The sequence below is a fragment of the Anthonomus grandis genome, chromosome 14 (genome assembly GCF_022605725.1).
Source record: "Anthonomus grandis grandis chromosome 14, icAntGran1.3, whole genome shotgun sequence".
NCBI classification, from domain to species: Eukaryota; Metazoa; Arthropoda; class Insecta; order Coleoptera; family Curculionidae; genus Anthonomus; species Anthonomus grandis.
Genome location: NC_065559.1, coordinates 18,959,875 through 18,982,258, shown reverse-complemented (window position 1 = coordinate 18,982,258; position 22,384 = coordinate 18,959,875). Strand labels below are relative to the sequence as shown.

The window sequence follows — 22,384 nt, the reverse complement described above, 5'->3', positions numbered from 1 at the left end:
ACTATCTGCAGTTTTTTAATGAACTAACTTCTTCTGAGACTGCAATTGATAATCTTGGTGAAAGTGAAGATGATGAAGATTCGCTTTACGTGCCTATATTTTTATCAAAATGTATGTGCAACGACTTTTACGAAGTTTTTTCTTGTTTTTTTAGTTTCATTTTGATTTTTTTAAGTTGGGCCAAAGTGTTATTAGTTTAATTTATTATTTATTAAGAAAAGGCCAATGTTAATTTTTTTTTGAAAAATAAATTTATTTTATACATTTTTAAGATTTTTTTTTAAAAACCTCTATACCCAAATCAAGCTTAAGAAAAATATAGAAACCTATCTATGTTGTAAAAACCAAACCTAATGCGACCTCATTACCTTTAAAGTCAATTTGTCAAAAATTGCGAATTATGATTTTGGCCCTTTTAGAACCAAGCCCCAGATTTGTATTACGCAGCGGAAAGTTCATGAACGTTTTTACCTAAGGCATATCAGCCTTAACCAAGTTATATCTACTTAGCTACCAAAAAAGGTACTGAAAAATACTGAACAAAAAATAACTAAAATTATAGATAAGAAATTGACGTATTAAATTATGATATTGATTAAATATTTGTAGCAATAAATTGAAATTAAAAGAATATTAATAAAAATTTTAATAAGTGAGACAAATCTATGGTTAATAATATTTAAATAAATGGAATAAACTGGCCTTTATAGTCCTCCAAGAAATGAACGGCTAGCCTTCAAAACCAAGGCTGTGAATGTATGCCATTTGTAGCTTAGCTATCCGGACTGGGAATATCTAATACTAGCTCCAACTCCACCGCTTTCAGCAATTTCCCGGGGAAATCAACAGCCTGTAGCCATCAACAATTGAAGAAGAATAAAGAGGAAAACGGAAAAGTAAAACCCTAAAACAACGGTTGCCATTGTATTAACTGTCGATAAAAATGAATGGCGTTCAAAATGTGACACACTCACCTTGCTAAGTTTCGTTATTTATCCATAAAAATCTTGGGCATCCTGCACCAGAATTATGAAATAAATGGTTCCCTAAAGGAACAAGATTAAGGACTATAAATTACAAACCATATTGGCCACTTCCTGCTTCACAGACTTCGGAAATAAGAAACAGGCCTTTTACGTGCGCTTCTACCTGCAACACAGGAACAAGTCCTCGAAAAATGGATGCAGTACCGACTAAATCAGTAACGACCCCACCTCTCGCCTGAGCTGTAAATGTCAGCCAATCAGAGAAAATATTAATTAAGACCAATCAGAAGAGTGACGGACCGTCAACAGAAAGCATGAATAATTAAACCAGGAGAGTGATGCGTTACAGTAGTAATGTGTCATTGACAGTGTGAATTTAAAGAAATATGAATAAAAGAAGTTAACGGAAATTATTGATATAATTATTGAAATTAATGAAATATCAATGGCGCGTTAGTGAAAATAGGAGTAGAAAAATAAAACGCTACAAGATTGCAATTTGCAGACGATCTTTTGTATTTATTGTACATCACACGATATGCCAGCTTGTAAAAATAATCTTAATCATGTTATGTATGATTGTAAAAAATATTTTCCAAGCAATGGTTTTAGTATTTTTAGCAAAAAATTAGCCTTAGTAATTTTCACTAGACACAATCTACAAATAAAAAATCAAATGATTTTAGGTAATACTTCCATGGATAAAATAACTTAAATACCTAGGGGTATATTTAGACCGAAAATTGACATGAAATACCCATATAAATTATATCTTACAAAAAGCTGAAAAGAGCTTGAATTTTTTTAAATCAGTCACTGCCCGAAAATGCTGCTCGGATCTTAAGACATCTTTAATGTTATATCGAGCATTTACTAGATCGTTGCTGGATAACGGCTCAATGTTTTATGGTTCTGCTACTAAAACGAGACTACTAAAGGTTAATCGTATTTAATATAGAGCTTTGGGATTAGTCACAGTCACTTTAAGATCCACGCCGATTGAAGCATTACTGGCAGAGACTAATGAGCTAAGACAATTAGAGATAAGACGAAAAACTTTAGCAGAAAAACTTTTAATTAAAAATGTGCAATATCGGAATAATCCTGCATTGGCTTAAGGACGAGAAGCGTGTGACCCTATCTAAGATCCCTAGTATTAATCTTTCTTGCACTATTCCTTTTTTTATACTCTTTTTATTAGATACGATGTCATACTACCCAATAGTATAAATTTTAAATACTATATTAGCAATCTGTTCTATTATGAATGAGTTCCTATATTGGAACACGTGGCTAAATGTGCCAAGCACAAGGCCAAAAAATGGAAAAAAATTAAAGGTTAAGAGATACAAGAATTGTGGATACCTATTCGAATCTGTGTTAATAAAGTCAGCTTAAAATGAGTGGTTCAAGTAAAAAGTCACCCTTTATAAAATATATGTCTTATATTTATTTTTTTAAAGTTTTGGCTTAAAAATAAACAAAATACAAATTTAATATTCTTTTGTATACAACTCGAAATATTGAATGTGAGACTCTTTATAAACCAAGGACCTTGTTATCGCAATTACTTTATCGTGAATTATTCATAATTTACTATTATTGAATTCAACGGCGTTAATAGAGAACGTATAATACAAAGCTCAGAATATTTTTAATTATCGATTTGTTTTACTATAAAAAATATAAAAAAAAGCCTTTTGGCCAGAAATTTTCAGAGAACTACCGGTGTACGGCAGCCGCTGTCGCCTCTGTCACGATCCAGAAACTTTTGGTCCTTCGTCCGAAATTCCGATCACGTTCCTCTACGACGCTAATTGCACTTCTTCCCTGAGAATACTACTTCTACTTTTAGGGATTTACTTAGCGACCCTGTTTTATTTAAAACTAACACTCCTTACGAGCAGCCTCGGTGGCGGGTTTTATCTATTTTTTGGGGTATTCGCTTACGTGATTCTTAACTACTTGATTAAGACTTTACACTGAGCTAAACAGCGAGCAGCCCTCGTTTTAATTAAAATTGTTTTATACATTGCCTATAACATAGTTTAATGGCCTACCCTCCCCCCGCTAACCCCTTTGTCGGTGTTTTGCTGCTGTTTTATTTGCAACAGCGGCTGAATTTAACCAACGAGGCGTTTGACTTAAATAATTTGGCGCCGCAGCTCTTGTTCTTCCTGCTGCAGTTAACAGCTGCATTAGCAAAAATAAATTTAATTATCGCTCTTGATTATATGAGTATTTATGAATTTTAACTGAAATCCATGCTTACGCAACTAAAACTAATTTTCTAATATTATTACTATCAAAATTAATTTAAATATTAATATTAACTAGATAATTGATACATTTGTTATTATTAATATTATTGTTATTGTTATAATAATTTTTGCTGTATAATATTAGCTTCTGCCAGTGATTTTTTGGTATCCTGGTAAAAAAACACTTCAGTTCTTCCCACTCAGGCATCATTCAGGAATTTTTAGAATATATGACAGGTTTAAAATATTACTGCCTGAATCTTGTTGAAGAGTTTTGACGATATGATCCCTTCTACCAAAATGTACAGTGGAATTGTAGAAACTTCGTTTAACTGCCAGATTCATTTTAGTTCTACATGTACGTTTTCATATTTTTTGACTTATTCCATTTGAGTTTTGCTGTATATAATTCTGCATATTATCTGACTGGTTATATTCTGGAAAAATTAGATCTAGACAACTGTGCAACCTGTTATAAAAATTTGTCTTCACATGAAGTAAAAACACAACACCTATTTGTTCACTTTAAAGAAAATTATCATCCAGATTTTCCCTAATCGAATTAGTTCACCTTAAGTTATACACATTGTTTAGAATACTCAGACTCAAAAAAACTCAGGAATCTCCAAAACACGTTTGTTTTATTTCTCAAGACACAACAGCTCTCTCTCCACATCATGACCGCCTGTGGACTGTCATACCACACGGTAAAATAAATATTAGCCATCTAGCGGCGCAGCGCCAAGGCATGATTCACCAAAATATGTACAAAGGTGGTAAATACAACATATTAAAGAAATATGGATTTATATAGATTATAAATCATTAAACCTAAGAAGACAAAAGGAATGTAAACATGCCCCCCACCTTGAAGGGCTTAACCTTCAAAAGAAAAGTTAGACATTAACTTAAATCAACATAGTATCCTTACTTAGTATAGACCTAGCACACTAATTAAATAAAGCATACTTAAAACTAAGAACTCTTAATAAGTAAGTTAGGTTTAGTTTAGTTCAGTTTATCAACCACTAAATCTAGTCTAGAGCACAAGCACAAAACTGGTCTATAGTTTAACTCGTATCACTTGGTTTTGGAGTCTCACATGATTCCATTGGTAGAGCGCAAATTTTGGAAAACGAACGTTTCACAATTCCCCTAGAGGTCTGGATGGAGGCTACTCTTGCTACACTATCTTGGCCTGGTTGAACAGAGAGAATTCTTCCCATACTCCATTGTAAGGGTGGTCAGTTATCATCTTTTAAGACAACCAGGGCTCCAGGTTGAAGAACATTGTTATGAATTTGCCACTTAGTTCGAACCTGAAGTTCACTCACGTACTCTAGGGACCATCTCGACCAAAAATGCTGCTTTGGCTGCTGCAAACGTTGAAAGTGGGAAAGTCTGGACTCCTTAACATCCTCTAGGTCTGGCTCTGGTAGGGAAGTAAGGGGTCGCCCAATTAGGAAGTGTGAGGGGGTCAATGCGGTATAATCATTAGGATCTGGAGAGACTGGGGTAAGAGGACGAGAGTTTAAGATAGCTTCTATTTCTGTCAAAACTGTAACTAACTCCTCATAAGTTAATAAAGCATTTTCTAGAACCCTCTTTAAATGTGTTTTGCATGACTTTACGCCGGCCTTCCAAATACCCCCGAAATGAGGTGACATACTAGGAATAAAATGCCAAGTTATCCCCTGATTTGCAACTGACTCGGATAAATGCACTTCATCCCTCCTTAAAAACTTACCAAACTCTTCAAGCTCATTTCGAGCTCCCACAAAATTGGTTCCGTTATCGGAATAAACATTCAATGGTTTACCTCTTCGTGCAATAAATCTCCTAAATGAGGCTAGAAAGGCCTCTGTTGTCAATTCAGTAACTACCTCTATACGTAGTGCCTTTGTGGAAAAACAAACAAAAATACAGATATAACACTTAACCCTTTTGCATCCCCTTCCCTTTTTATCCTTCATAAATAAAGGTCCTGCATAATCTACACCGACATTATAAAAGGGAGGAGCAGAGGTTACCCTAGTTTGAGGCAAAATACCCATAACAGGATTTTTAGAGGTCGGGTTGGTTCTGAAACACCTTATACATTTGTGTACAGTATTACAAGCTAAATTTCTTCCCCGAAGTGGCCAATAAATTTCTCTTATTGAGGAAAGAAGAAGTTGAGCGCCCGCATGATGTAATCTAATATGTTCATGCTGTAAAACAAGATTAGTAAAGGGATGTTCACCAGGAAGAATTGAAATTCTGAAAGTTGTAACCTTCCCCCCACCCTCAAAATACCCTCGCAATTCAGAGAGGGGTTAAGTTTTAACAAAGTTTCTTTACTTGCTAAAAATTTGGACTTATTTAACTCATTTATTTCAGCAGCAAAAGCTTCCTGTTGTGTTAGCTTTACCAGCACAGTTAAAGCATAGTTTAACTCAGGAACAATAAGAGGACCAGCAATCTTTGACCTCTGACGACACTTTGCAATAAATCGCAGGCAGTAAGCCATTACTCTTTTTATCTTAGATAACCGCGAAAATTTTGCAAATGGAAATAGGGCCCCAAACTCGATCTTAAAGACACTAATTTGTTTTTTCAATTCTGGTAAATTAATTTGAGGTTGAAAATCAGATTTGGGCCACGAACACTTTGGGAAAAAGAGCCATGGCGGACCATTCCACCACAGATCTGAACTCTGAATTTGACTAGGATAAATACCTCTGTACAATAGGTCTGCTGGATTGCTCGCACTACGGATATGACGCCAATCAGATGATGAAGTAAGTGCCTGGATTTGAGTCACTCTGTTGCCAACAAAGGTTTGTAATGTATTAGGAGGAGTATGAATCCAACTTAGAGCTACAGTTGAGTCGCTCCACAGAAAACATGAGTTGACAGTGACTGTAAGAGTGGAACGTACCTTTTCCACTAACTTCGCTAGAAGGAGTGCGGCACAAAGTTCCAATCTTGGAATTGTAACAACCTTGAGTGGTGCCACCTTACTCTTACCACAAACTAAATGCACACTTATCATACCACAATGATCTACACTCCTTATAAAAACACAAGCTCCATAGCCTTCATTACTAGCATCTGAGAAGCCATGGATTTGAAACTCAATACAATGGATACCCAATATATGCCTGGTAACCTTCAATTCATTTAACACTAATAACTCAGATTTAAATTTGTTCCACTTAGAGGCCAACTCCAAAGGCAAAGCATCATCCCAACCTAACTTTAGCAACCACAATCTCTGCATTATAATTTTTGCGATTATAAGACATGGACTAACAAGTCCAAGAGGATCAAATAGTTTTGCAATCAGAGAAAGTACTGTTCTCTTGATTACATGTTTTGATACATCACTGACATGAATTTGATACATTAAAAAATCTTGTTCACATGACCAATACAATCCAAGAGTTTTTGTTTGACCTCTTTCACCAAATAACACTGTAGATGTAAATGAGCTTGTCTTCACATGATCTAAGATCTCTTGACTATTAGAAGCCCACTTTTGAAGATCAAAACCTGCAGATTTTAAAATAGACGTTACCTCATTGCACAAAATTATGCCTTCTTTTACACTCTCAACACCTGTTAACATGTCATCCACGTAAAAATCCTTTTCGATGGCTTTAGATGCCCTTGGAAAAGATTCTAAATTCTCAATAGCAAGTTGCTTCAAACAACGTACAGCTAAAAAGGGAGCGGAAGATGTTCCATAAGAAACTGTTTTTAATTCAAAGGTTTTCAATTCCTTTGATGGTTCACCTCTCCAAAGTATACGCTGAAGACACCACTGATCCTTATGAATCAAAATCTGGCGGTACATCTTGACCACATCTGCTCCAATCACCACCTTATAATGCCGAAATCTCAAAATAATTGACAAAAAATCGTCCTGAATAACAGGGCCCACGCATTGAATGTCATTTGAGGACACCCCGGTGTCGGATGGAGCTGAACCATCAAACACTACTCTTAGTTTGGTGGTTTGACTCTTCTCATTTAAGACTCCGTGATGAGGGAAATAGTTAGCAACTTTGGATTCGTCTGGCTTTGCACATTCGGTCATATGAGACAAAGAGTGATATTCACTAATAAACTCAACATATTTTCACTTAAATACAGAATTTTTATTAAGCTTAGATTCCAGAGAATGAAACCTTTTAATAGCATTTTGTTTTGAATCTTCAAGGCACTCAGGCGATTTTTTAAAAGGAATATGTACAACAAATCTGCCTTCCTCATTGCGAGTTGTAGTTTGACTAAATATTTCCTCACATAATTTTTCTTCTTCAGAAAGAAGGGGTTTTGAACTTTAACCCTCTTCAATCTCCCAAAACTTGCAAATCTGCTCTTAAAGGTCCAAGTTGGTTGTCAAATTACACTGATACCTTGGCACAGAGAGATTAGATTGAAATTCACCTCCTACAATCCAACCTAGTTGGGTTTTCTGCAATGTTGGCATGTTTTTACCTAAATATACTTGGCCTATGCATAATAGATTTAGATAAACACTCGCACCGATTAGAAGATCAATTTCACCTGGTCTGTTGAACTCTGGATCTGCGAGACATACATTTTTTGGTATATTCCAAGAAGATGTTTTAATCTTACAAGGAGGATGTGTACCAATGTTTTTAGGAATTATGATACAAGGAAGACTCATCAAATATCGATTAATACAAGATTGGATAGTTATTTGACATCTATGTTTTAACTGCGACCCCTTTTAACCAACTCCTGTTATGACAGATGACAACTCAATTTGTTCAAGACCTAGTCTCTCACAACACCCCTGTGTGATCAAACGAGTCTGGCTACCACTATCCAGTAAAGCTCTGCACACTTGAGGAACTCCGGATGAGTCAATAACCTTTACTAAAGCTGTTTGCAACAAGACATTTGAATAAAAATTACTTACACCACTAGATAGACTAACAGCGACATCAGTGCCCTCATTCTGCTTTGGCTCATTATTTAAAACCTGTGTTTCTTGTTGAAGTCTATTAAAATGTAATAGAGTGTGATGTTTTAGCTTGCACCTCTTGCAGGAATAATTAGATTTACAAAATCTACTGCCATGCCTCTCTTTTAGACAGTTGAAACACAATTTCAAACCTTGCACCCTTTCCACTCTCGACTGCACTGCCAGTTTAATAAATTCAGGGCAATTATGAATTGAATGCGACTTCTTACAAAAGTCACAAATACTATTTTGTGTTGACACTGTATGAGAGTTATAAGAATAATTATTATTAGCTCGATTACCCTTATTCCCCCCTTTACCATAACCATTTTCCTCTAACCCCACATGTTTTCTACTCTTAAAAATTTCCAAATTTTGCAAAAGATCAGCTTTTCTTTAGAAACTCTAAAAAGTCACTTAAAGAAGGAAACTCAGAATTTTGACCCAATACCTCTGTATGAGTTACCTGACGTAATGATTTTAAATCGGAACAAATTACTTTTCTTTCTTCCCACTCACGCTCTGTCTTTTTGTCCAATTAGAACTAAGAATAAAAATTAAAAGCGTATCCCAAAACTCTGTGGATTGGTTCAAGGTTTTCAAACTTTGAATGTGTTTTGATACTGCATCAACCATTTTTTGTAACTCAAAACAAGACTCAGAACACAAATTAGGTATATTAAGCAAAGACTTTATGTGATTTTGCACTAAAATACTTTTATTATTGTACCTATTGCACAACATATCCCATGCTATCTGATAATTACTTTCAGTAGTCTCAACCCCACGAATTACCTGAGCCGCCCCACCCTCTAGGGATGCTCGAAGGTAGTGAAATTTTTGCACATTATTTAATGACTCATTCGAATTAATTAATGACTCAAACAGATCTCGAAACTCAAGCCAATTTTTATAATCGCCTGAAAATGTATTAAGATTTATTGCTGGAAGTTTCAAACCCATTGAATGCATTTGTGCACTCTGCACATAATTACCTCGAGAACTTGAAGGGTTTTGCACACTCTCATTGACTGAACTATTACTTTCCCCAGAATTAACAGCACTATAGTATTCATCTAAAATCTTTTTTCCCTGTGCATTTAACTTATAATAGTTGTCTTCAAATGATGTATGCTCCTGCAGTTGCTCCTCAGTAGGCTCAGACAACATCTCAATTTCACTCTGTACATCATCAAATTGAGAGAGTAAATCGGAGAATTTATTTAACCTATTTTCTAGCTCTAAAATAATATGTTTATCAGTATTTTCAGGTTCTACACTTAAAATGCATTGTTTTACGGTCTCAAAATAATTTTAAAATATTGTTTGCTTACTTTTAATAATACCTCTTTTTTTTGTCAACGCTTTAAGTTCCTCCGCCATCTTGAAAATATGCGGAAACAAAATAAATATTTTTTATTTTATTTATTTGAAAACACCACAAATTAAACAGAAGCTCAAGAGTTCAATAAGGGAAAGGAAACATTGGAAAGGACTTACTCTGGCTTCCCTGATGTTTGCTCCCGGACTATAAGAATTCTTCACTTTCACACTTTAATGGCTGCTGTTGAACGCCGCTCGCCGAAGTCGATTGAAGACTTACACAGAAATTTCGGCTCAACTTCCGAAATAAGGTTTTCACAAACACTACATCTTGTAATTTACTCAATTACCCATAGGTTAAGGTATATCACGGTGAGAAGGACCATGTTTAGAATACTCAGACTCAAAAAAATTCGGGAATCTCCAAAACACGTTTGTTTTATTTCTCAAGACACAACAGCTCTCTCTCCACATCATGGCCGCCTGTGGACTGTCATACCACACGGTAAAATAAATATTAGCCATCTAGCGGCGCAGCGCCAAGGCATGATTCACCAAAATATCTACAAAGGTGGTAAATACAACATATTAAAGAAATATGGATTTATATAGATTATAAATCTTTAAATCTAAGAAGATAAAAGGAATGTAAACACACATTTTTGGATAACCATGGTCATTTAGTCAATTTAGAGAAAAAGTTTTGGTTGGTTTACGAACATTTTTTTAAGGACTTCTCCCTTTGTGACCAACATCACATTGTAAAACAAAATGTTTAAGCTAACACTTGCTTCATAATTTATGACTATTTAAAGGACATAAATCAAAAGCTAACTACAATCACAAACTTCAAGTGTTGGTCGTGCTGAAAAATAAAAAAAAGTTTCGACAATCTACAATGCCTTTAAAAAAAATAAGATCTTGAATATCCTCATTTTAGGCTAAGTTCAGATGGTCGTGCGACAACGCACGTTTGTAGCTTGTTAACGCGCAATGATGTATATGGATGGTCACGCGTTGATAGCGTAGCAGCCTGCGATTATCTGTCTTTTTTTGATTTCGAGTTTGCGAGAACGCAGCATTGTAGCGTCGTTAGTCGTGGAAAGTTGATGAGGCAATCTGTTTCTGGGTTTTGTATCGGAGGCTGAAACATCAACGTCGATGAAGAGAAAGAAGGTGCATCCAATTTTAAGGGAGAGAATCACTTTAAGTCTATATGTTATATTATATCCAAAGCTGAGGAGACATGAAGATAAGTTTTTCAACTATTTCAGGTTGTCGGTCACGTCAATTTAATGAGCATTATTGAAAACAACTTAAAGGGTTGTGATAATGCTATACGATACTGCATATCGTTGAAAGAAAAAGTCATTGTTGCGTTAAGGTAAGCTTTTAATTAAATATAGGTAATAATACAGTAAATAAGGCATACTCTCTTATTATAAATCAAAAACATTCTTACACTTGTTCGTTAGTACAGTATTCATCGCTATTAAACAAATCCATTTCTTGAGTTTCTGCACTAGATAGTGGTGATGGTGTATATTGTGAATTTGTATTTGTAGTATCTGTTTGTCTATACGAGTATATCCATACTGAGGATGAGGATGTGACTTATAGGGCCGCACGGAATTCTGTTGTGCAATTAATCTGTTGTTTCTAGGCAATGTCTGGCGTTCCTGGGGATTTGCGTTATGTTAATGTAGGAACTAGATGACCGATTTGTTGAATACGAAATATCATATTGAGATGCGCTAGAAGACAGTAGCTGCTGGTGTTCCTGGGAGTGTGCGTTGTATTGATTGTATGAAGTAGATGGCTGTTTTGTTGACGTAGTAAAATCGTAAATAGAAGACAGTCGCTGTCGTTCCTGGAATTGCGGAGTATTTGACTGTATTTGGTTTCGTGCTATTAAATCGTATATTTTAATTTTCAGTCATAGCCGATTGTGATCAGGTAGGCAAAAAAGTTTATCTTCATCGTCTTTTTCTTTTTCTATAGGTCTTCTTTGGTTAATGCTCTTTTAATATTGAAGTGTCCGTCGGCTGGATGAAGTTTATATATTTTTTTGTCGCAGGTGGATTTTCTGCCGGAGGTCTGACGTTGCTGTCACTATTTCTATCAACTGATTCGAGAACATCGTTGTCATTATCATCCTCTATTTGAAAAGTACTGTCACTTTTTTTTTTGTACGGTGGGTTGCTAAAATATTAACCTTTAGAATATACGCCGAAGTAGATTTAAATATTGCTGCTGAACTAGATTTTAAAGTTTTAATTTTTTTTATATCTCTCACATACACATCACGTAAATTCTTCCATTTTCTCTGTAGTGTTGATCCTGAAATAGAAATTGTTCCGTCAAATCGGAAAACTCATTTCTTTATTTATTTTTATTCTTTTTTTTATTGTCAATATTCATATAATTATATTTAACATGAGCTTTGCTTCGTCGTGGTACTGATCGTTGTTAATATCTAAAGTTGTATTCTACAATTTCTTTAGTTTTTTTTCTTGCTAAATCATTATTCGCGGCTTTTTATCGCGTCATATGTAAGACAACCTTAATTTTGACCGAGAAGAGTCGCACGCACCTCTAGTCCAGTACTGCATCGATCCTGATTGATGGGAACTGGCAGCATTAGATTGGTATATAAACTACTGACCAAATAAGTCGTTCTCCATATATAAAGACACGCGAGTGAATTCCAAAAATTATAAGTGCCGGCACACCGTCAAACCCAGCAAATATTTGGAGGTGAAGCTGGAGGAGCAGTCCTGAACAGAAGCGACAGCAAGGTGAGCCACAAATTATTTTGGGGTTGTCTTGGCCGTCGTCTTAATTTTTTATGCATTAATTAATTAAAGATACAGTCCACTATTTTTATATTTCTCCTACAGAAATGATAATTAATATTCTATTGCAGGTATCTGTGAAGTGGGTGTTCGTTAGCTGAATTGCAGAATGGTTATAAAATTGGAAAGTCTACACAATCGGGTTGAATTCAACATGTGTGTAAGGTGATATGGGAAAAGTTAAAAGCAGTTGCACATCATGAATGCACCGAGTAAAGAAAATTGGATACAAACAGCTGAAGAATTTAAACAAAAAGCTTATTTTCCTAACTGCATCGGTGCATTGGATGGAAAGTACATTCGAATAATTTAGCCCCCAAACTCGGGATCTATGTACTATAATTTAAAAAAAAAATTTTCTTTGGTGCTAATGGCTTTATGTGACGCTAACTGCTGCTTTATATGGATCTAAGTTGGAGCCTATGGAAAGAGAGTGACTTAGGAATTTTCAAAAAAAGTACCTTATACAAAACACTCATTGAAAAGTCATTAAATTTTTCTGAACCCAAATCGATAACAAATAACTGCGCTAATAAGTTACCATATGTAATAGTGGCAGATGAAGCTTTTGCCATGATGGAAAATTTAATGAGGGCGTATGGTGGTAAAATGCTGCCACACGCAAAAGAAATATATATATAATCACCGTTTACCGTTAGCTCGAAGATATGTTGAATGCACGTTTGGAATTATGTGCAACAAATTGAGAATTTTGCACCGATACATAGACGTTAAACTGGACTTTGCTGAAAACATTGTTAAAGCTATTTGTGTCTTGCACAAGTTTGTCAAAATTAAAGATGATATCACACATGAGGATACAGTTCATGCTGTACCATTATTGAATATAAGTAGATCATTTACAGATTACTTTGTAAATTATTGAAAGCTAGACTGGCAGGATGGTATGGCCTAAATAATATTGCTTTTGTAATAATACTTAAAGTAAAAATAAATGAATGTTCTTCTTACCTAAATTGTTTTTTTTTCTCTTCAGTGTCATCACCATTGCAAAAGATCAAAAATAGTTGCTCCTAGGCCCGTTTCTTCAGTATTTTATTAGAATATTCCTTCGAATTCAAGTTCCATAAGGCTAGTCTTTTTTCTACTTCATCGATAAACATGTCAGTGTTGAAATCATAGTCTATTTTGCAGCTTCGTACGTCTAACCGGCTCTAATTGCGCTAATCAACTGAACACGTCTATGCCTGATTGTTGTACGTCAATACGCGCGACGTCGCGGACATCAAGATACTAGCAACATAGCAAAGACAATCGCGCGTAATCGCAAGTATACGAGCGATGACACGCTACCATATAAACATTTGCATATAACTACTCTGCATCTTTAGTCTGCATTATTATAAATACCTGAGCTAAATTAGCTGAGATATTTTGATAGTAAATGCTGCAGTTCTTACAGTCATATTTTATTTACTGACTGATATAATTAAAATCATGTTATTTGTTAAAAGCAAAATTATAGACTAATAATAGAGTCAATGGCACTGTTACATCGATAATAAGACCAATTTTCCTTTTTTCCAATATTCGTTTTTGTTAATAATGACGATGTCAGATCTATTATAGTCAACGATAGTTGACTATAATAGATCTATAGGTGTTTCTAAAACTACTTATCGCAGGTATTAAAATTATGGTGGACAGGTTTCAAGAAGACCATTTTTAGAGCGAGTTGTTGCTGAATAATTTTAGCAGCTTGATTGTAGCGATCTAGATAGGCGTTGTCGGCAACCTGCAATTATGTGCTCTATCGACTCACCCACTCTATAGCATTTTCTGTATCTACCTTCGACTTCGAATTGATCGCAGTGTTTCTTTCTAATTTTATGTTCTTATTATTCTATCTTGAATAGCCATAAATTAACCCTTGACCTCTTGTGTAGAGGTAACCAGATCTAAACTAGGCCAGCGCAGACGGTTTATCAATATTCCCCGGCCGCAGACTCTTTAGGAACTTGCCATATAGAGCTTGCTTCATCTATGTAGCTCAATTGTGTTAAGCAAAATTTATGTTTAATTTGAGATCTCTACGTCTTCCTGGCAGCAATTCAGCCTTCAGGGCAACAATTTCATTTATGCGAGAAAATTTTATATGTAAAATCTCTCTTCTTAAATTTTTCGAAAAAATGTCTCTATATAAGTTGCATACCCAAATACTTATAAGTATCTCCTGGTTTCAGATTTTCAATGTTCTAAAACTGGTTTATTTAGTTCTTCTTTATTTCTTTCTTGATATTTATAATAGCGCACTCATCAAGTTCAAATGGCATGCCTATATCACTATTAAATATTTTAGCGGTGTTAGTTGACGAGTATTGTTCCCTTCTGATTCTCTCCGTAAAATTTGAAATCGTCAACGTACAACAGGTGGAATAACTTGTCATGTTTACTTCTTTTAAATCTTTATCTAATATTTGTGTTATGAAGGAGGGTTGCTAATAATGCTAGGCAGAACCATATTGGTGACAAAGAATCTCCTTGGAAAACACCCCTGGAAATATTTACTTTGCCCGGTTATTGTTGTTGAGAAGAATAATGGTTCTTCAAATGCCTCTAAGTTAATGTCGCACGTCTCAGTTAAAAGGGACATAGTTAAAGGCCTTGTGATAATTAATATACCATACATTGAGATTTCTGTTTTTGGTCACTGCATCCAAAAAAAAACTGGTGATTACACCAAGCTTACTTTTGGATACAACCTTTCTTCTTCTTCAAAAATATTGTTAGTAGTATTGTGCTTATTTGATTGTTGAGAAATAACGTAAGTAGCTTGTATACAACTGACAGGTATGTTATTGATCTGTAATTGCTTAGTATATTAGGATCGACATTCTTTAACATCATACAGGTATAGAAAATTAGACATCTTTGTAGGATCAGCGCTTTTCTAAAATAATGAACCAAACTTGTAAACCATGCTGGAGGATTCTTGAGCTAAAAACTAAGTTATCGATGTGCACTTGACAATTTCCAATTGCTGACCATTCTAATGATCAAAAACCTTTTCAGCTGTAACTTCATTTGCAAGTATTTCTCCAATTTGAGATGCCTGTTGTAATTTGTTTTTACATGACTCAATAAGGTCTTTTTTTTCAGGCCATCAATTTCTAGGCTTTTAATCTACTACTATTTCTCTTAATTTTTCTTCATCTCTGTTGTACTTTCCACTTCTTCCATTGCCATGCAATTTGATCAAATGCATTTAATATGCTGATGCTGACTATTTTCTGCATTCCCTATACTGGACTGACCTGTAATTACCAATAGTTGCTTGGATGGCTACTGAAAATGTTTCAATAAAGCATAAACTATAACCTCTTAAAGTTAACAACAAAACATAACATTAATTTAAGTAACTACAATAAAATAAGTACTAAATTTTTGTATTTTCTATAGTTTAAAGTCTATGTAAACCAAGCATACGTATGCTGGGGATAGTAATCATTTTTATAATTTACAACTTGAGTCCTGCATAAAATTATTCACTTTATCTTAAAATTCGTCAGTAATTGGTAAAGATTGCATAAATAAGAGTACCTAATGTATAAATAAAAAAAATTGTGATATACCTTTTAATGACAATACACTTGTTTTATTGCTGTGGTAACTCGATCACCCCTTCCGACCCACAAAAGACCCTGAGGATGTTAGAGGTGAAGTAGGTTAACAATAGCCTTCTCTTTCTCTTTTTTATGTAACAAATTTTCTTTCTTCTCTTTTTGTAACTTTTTCTACTATGCTTCTTTATTTCTAAAGCCTACTTTTTAAACCAATCTAGAAAGAAATGATGAGATGTCTTCCAGAAATATTGATATTTGCTGATATTCAATAGCTTCTTTCGAAGCGTCAGTTGGGTGCCTCCTGTATAACTTTTATTTGACTTTTAAATATGTCATTTTTTCAATGAAACATCCTATATATAAGGTTTGTAGATTATTGGTATTAGATTTTATAAAAATAGTAAATTGCACGTTATACAACATATTTATTTATGAAATGCGTACATTTTGAATACTAAATCCCATATAAGGAGTAAAACAAAAATATAAAGGTCGTTATCTTCCTTTTATGTATGCACGTTAATAGCGCGTATATATCAAAGTAAATTTTCGCCGAAGGAAATATTTTCGTCAAAAAATATTAGGCTTGCGCTCCATGAGAAACGGATATTGCACCGCGGGGTCCAATTGGCCAATCGGACCGTTTGCCTCTGTTTTATGTCTTTTTCGTGTCAGCCCTTCCGAACATACGACAAAACCCCGGAATGCTAACGAGCTCTGTTTAGGGTGTTGATTCACTGGTATGAGTATTATATTACATAAAATTTTAAAGGAAATAAAAATAAATTTAATCTTTTCTGCTTTTTTTACTTCCCATTTTTTTCTAAAGCAGCTTAAATGTAAATAAGCTATCGTTATGGAAATGTAAATATGTTAGTTATTAGACAGTTTTCGAAGAGGTATATGTTTTGAGGCTTAACATAGACATAAACGTTATCTTAGTCACTGTTTGACAGCTCTTCGAAAAGTGTTTTCGAAATGGGTGACACGTTTACCGCTAACCTAATAACTGCAGCAAAAAACTTTATTTCCAAGAAATTCGTTTTCTTTGCGATTATTGCTCTTTACATTTTCTAACCTCATTTTTATTTAAAATTAAACAAACTATAGATATTTTATTAATGTTTGTTTTACAATATTATATTTTATTTAATTAGGTAGCCTTATTAAAAAATTAGAAAGTACCTATAGTTACAGTATGATTAAGAATTTTGCAGCTCTAGAACCAAACCACAATTATTGTGTATAATGTTTTATTTTGCTGGATCAACATAGGGATTATTTGCTGGGATGTCCATTAGAAGTTGTTTTGTTGGTTATGTTCATCATTAAATCTGAGCCTACTTCTCTTAAATTTTGTCAAGACACTGGAATTTAGATTTGGGTTAGTCGTAATCATTGTTATGCAAAATAAAAAAAAATTTCGTTTTACTGTTTCATACAAAAGTAGACTAAATAAAATTGCTTTTGTAAAATTTGGGTATTTTCAAATTAAACTTACGTATGTATTGACAATGCAATTCATTCAGCGAGCTCCACCATGTATACAGCAAGAGATTGAGAGTACCATGAAACAAAAATGTTTACGATTTACTGTACTGACCCATCTAATAAAGATTAAGTTTACTCACCGGGGAACCTCGGTCCCCTTGATTCAGTTATGCCAACAACCATCAATATAGTTACTTTATGTTTGCTAATAATTTACATATATATATCTTCTTTCTTCGACGACTGGCTAGTGTCCCCTAAAATAGTTAAGGCTACCCCAGACGCTCCACTGCCGCTAAGCAGTAAGCATCTCAACACCCGGAAACTAAGATAACATATACCGAGATCTTAGAATCTAAATGTGTCAATCGAGAAGACAAGTGAGGGCCCTCTATAACTCACAAGACCAACTCGATGGAACTGCGCGCTCAGAGGGCATCCCTGTCGATTGCTACACAATCGACCACAACCTGGTTATACCTCGCTAAACAGCGACAAACTCTGGTATACGATAAAACTCTAGCCATGGACTTATACAACAACAATATAAAATTTACTCAAATGTCGACATGATTAACCTGTGCACAAAACAATCACAACCATTCTAATATCCACCTAGTGGACAAACACTACCACACCTGGTCAACTATGACCACTATACAAGGCTCTTTATAAGGCGAAGTGCTAGCACTCACTGGCTCTTTTTTTTGGGCCTCTCTCAATCTCTGCTTAATATTATTATTTATGTTTAGGGTATAGATTTTCAAGGATTTAAGATAATTCTCAGGCGGTTGAGACACTTTTAAACGAATACAGGGTGTTTATAAAATATACGTTTATTAAATATATTAGGATATTTTACACTTTATTAATTATTATTATTTGACAATGGTATGCGTATTAATGTAAACAACTTTAATACGCATGCGTTTCGCTATGCTTACGGCTATGCCTATCGTTCGTAAGATAGCGGAGGGTGCCGGTAGGGATATACTATAAATGACACTTTAAATGTCATACATGTTAATTAGTGGTTACCGGTGATACTTTTTAATGGTTTCGAAAACTGTCTAATCTCATAGTTTCCATACTGTTTTGCTCTTGTTTTGTAGTTTAAGTTTATTTTGGGTTGTATTTACGTTTAGTTTATTATTTCCATCTATAGTATCTAATTTTTAGCAATTCATCTTGTTTGAGGACCCTATGTGGATTTCAAATTAGGTTACTTAGGTCATTTTATTGTAAAGCCTACTAGTTTAGATTTTCTAGAATGTATACTTACTTGCTTATATGATTAATATTCTTTTAAAATTATTGTTCTCCATCGGTAAAAAAAATGTAGAAAATTCTAAGCATTTTCAATTTGTTGCATGGGTCTAAAATTTTTTTTTGTTGCTTTAGAAACAACTAAATGACAGTCAACGCAAGTCAGGTGGAAGTTTTGACGTTGTCAATGACATAAAACTGTATTCCTGGAATAAGTAAAGGGTTTTTAGCCTAGCAAAAAACCACAGTTCTTAAAAAAAAGCTTTTTACAGAAAATGAAAAAAGAACTGTTATCTTGTTAGATGTTAATTATTTTAAAAGACGGTTTCTGAATGGTTTGTAAGGATAATAACGTTACAAAAACACAGTTACTTCTTCTACAACAAAAACAATACTTTTATTACAAGTTTCGTAAACCGGCTAAATATCAATACTCTGCTCTCGAACAGTCAAGCCAAAACTAAAACTAATTCCTGTACCGTGTTTGCATTCCTCAGCAAAAAAAACCTTATCCGTTCGAGTCGTTCTTTACAAATACTTACATTCTAAACAAACCGAACGGATTCGTAAAATTAATATAACACTAAGCCTACTGTTCTTTAATATTTCTTACAGGTTTGTAAATAAAAAAACATAATAAAACAATGCATAATGAAGTGAAATTAAACATGTTCTAACATGCAGTGCTGTTTTTGCAAGAAAATGAAAATGCGCTTACAATGAACAATTGAATAATTGAAACATTTATATCCAATGAACATAAATATTTAAGAAGAATAAAAAAAAAAGTTTTAATCTTCTCCCGAAGATGCTAAGATCGTTCGCGAAACACGTGTCGAGAGTAAAAATAAAGAGTTTTGGTTAGTGGTAAAACTGTCTCGTAATTTGAGCATCACACCAAAGGTTCCAACTATAGGACTAAATTAAAAAAATTAGATAGCGAGTTATAGGACAACAACCAGCATTTGCTTTTTTAAAAAAACAAATTTATTGAGAACCATTTATTGAGACTAACTAACTTACAACTAACTTGATTGAGAGATAATGACTACATCGATTACTATGATAATTATTCTCGGTCTTGTCTATTACATTAAATTTATAGGTTCTAAAAATGATGACAAACTAAGCTATTTCTAAATAAAGTATGCAGGGTCGGCATAAGGTGGCGGGTTGGTAACCGTAACTAGCGGTAAAATCAAATAAGAAAACCACGGATATTTCACTGTGCTAGAAAATAAAGTATACAGTGCTTTTATTTCAAAACGATCCACCCTTAAAAACTTAAAAAAAAAAAAAAAAAATAAACACGTCAAATTAGATATACAGGGGGACGTTTAATTGTGCATTTACTGAAGTTCTGTCAATCACTGCCTCACCTCCAGCTAACCTCACTTTAATATGTCAAATGGGAACGCCATCGTGTGATACATCATAAAGTTAGAAAAGTTTATAAAGAACCGGTGACATCAACAGGCGGCAAAATCCGCGCATCTCGTTATTCTATCGATCGGGTCAGATGACTATGTCGAGGTCTGAAGACAGTGGAAGCGGCACACTTGTTGAAATTATTAATATTTATTTGTACTAGAGTTTAAATAGCCCTAGATTTTTAGTAGGTATAGCTAGCGATATTATAAGTGCGTTTGATTTAGTTGAAATACCAACTAAGAATGCATATATTTGAATTTAATTGCTCTGAGATTCGTTTAAAAAAATGTAGATAAATTAAAATTATATTTTTTAGCATTGTGATGTGCCCATAAAAAATAGTTTTACTTACAGGAGGATGCAGTTCGCTAATTATTTTTAAAACAGGACTTCAAATAGGTAGCTGAAAATTATACTTTATTCGCATTTTTTTTGAAGGATCAGGAATTTTAAACGACTTGTGTAAAGAAACAAATTGGTATAGCTTAAAGTTTTATTTCATTATTTTACATATTACATATTTTTATTCACTATCGGTGGAATTTCTGCTTGCCACCCAATTCTTAACAGTTGCCCAAATTTTTTCTATCGGATTAAGCTCTGGGTGGTATGGAGGCAAACGTAACACAATGGGTCCATGCTTTTCCATTAAGTCGTCCAACTTGGTTTTTACAGGATACTTTTTTTTATTTTCAGATACTATTTCATATAACTCTAACGTACGTTGTCTAAAATAATTATATACTATTATTGTAAGTTATCAATACAATAAAAATTAAAATTTGAATACATCCTACAATAAAATATGAATTTATATTGTTCACTTACCTAACATTTTTTAAAGGAATAGTAATTCCTTGCTCTGCTTCTTTTTTCATAAAAGCTGCCACGTTAGAAATAATCTCTCTCCCTTGGCTGTGAATTATTTGTCCTTGTTTGCCTACTTTCTTAGGTGACATCTAAAAAAAATTAGAAAGTAAAAAAATTAATATACACATGCACACTCTAGGCTGTACATATATACCTAGAAGTTAAATACCTATTATTTTGTCACTTAAAATCAAAGTATATTTTAAATAATATAATTTTTAAAAGTAATTAATTTTCATTTATTTTTTTAAATTATTAGACAATTGAATAATTTAAACCAATTTTACTTACCTTTTACAATAAAAATCGGATAGTCGAACTAAAAAAACTATAGTCTATTTCACTATTATACTTCAAAAAAAAACACACAACAGATTTTAAATGCCTTATAACACGTTTAACTCACTTCCCGTACGAGACGACACTGAGTAGGCCTTCAGGCTACGTCATAGGCTTTAAATCCCCGGCAGGTACAAAGAAACGAAGTACGGCGGCTGCTTTGTTCTTGCGGTTTCTTTAATAACAAGCGAGAGAAAATATATTGCGGTCGTCTTTTCTCTCTGCCACCAGATTTTCTATCGATTTTGTGTTGAAAAATGGGTTTGTGCGCATATTGAGCAGCTGGTTCTTTATAAACTTTTCTACCTATAGTAAGCAGCGTAAAATTCTTTATTCAACGGTACCAAAAAAAAAATGAAATCGGTAAATTTGTAAGCAAATAGTTAGCGAAAATGTCTAGAAATAATGAATATTTTTTTTTTTTAAGAAAGTTATTAAGAGTGGATCCTTTTGAAACGAAAGCACTGTATAAGATAAAATAATTAAATTATTGAAATGGACCTCAATTTTCTCTTCAACACCAATTCCTCAAGAAGACCCAAATTCTAGACAGTACGGAAGTACTGTTATTACTGGTTGAAAACAATCACATGACTGAGAGTTCATTTACCATGGGGAGGTAGTGTTTTTATATACTCTTATCTTTACATACCTGTGCTCTTTGCAATAACTATCTTATTTTATTTAAACAATTTTTATCCTTGGACCACACCAAAATAGTAAAATGAATTAGCCGGTCTGTCACTTTCACTGACATGACATACCACTGTCAAGAAGTGTCAAATGCCATGGATAGTAAATGAAAGGAATACTCAATTTCAGATTAAGGTATCTTTTTACTGATAGATTACATGCGCTGTTAGATATTTGCAAAGATAATTAATAAGGTAAAGTATTTTCATGATAAATCATGTAATCATAAAAAATGTATCATGAAAATACTTTTGGTACTAGTGGTTTATGATTCAACCACTAGGTAGGCCAATAAACGTTAATACTT

The 22,384-nt window shown here is 33.9% G+C and overlaps 1 long non-coding RNA gene across 1 annotated transcript; it reads right to left on the bottom strand.

Annotated features, from left to right (window-relative positions):
* Positions 1-20,657: 20,657 nt before the first annotated feature.
* LOC126744729 (uncharacterized) lies at positions 20,658-21,781 on the bottom strand. Its single transcript, XR_007663299.1, has 2 exons — positions 21,004-21,781; positions 20,658-20,903 (listed from the first exon to the last, which is right to left on the bottom strand). It is a non-coding gene; the product is annotated as an uncharacterized LOC126744729 (long non-coding RNA).
* Between the last annotated feature and the right edge of the window lie 603 nt (positions 21,782-22,384).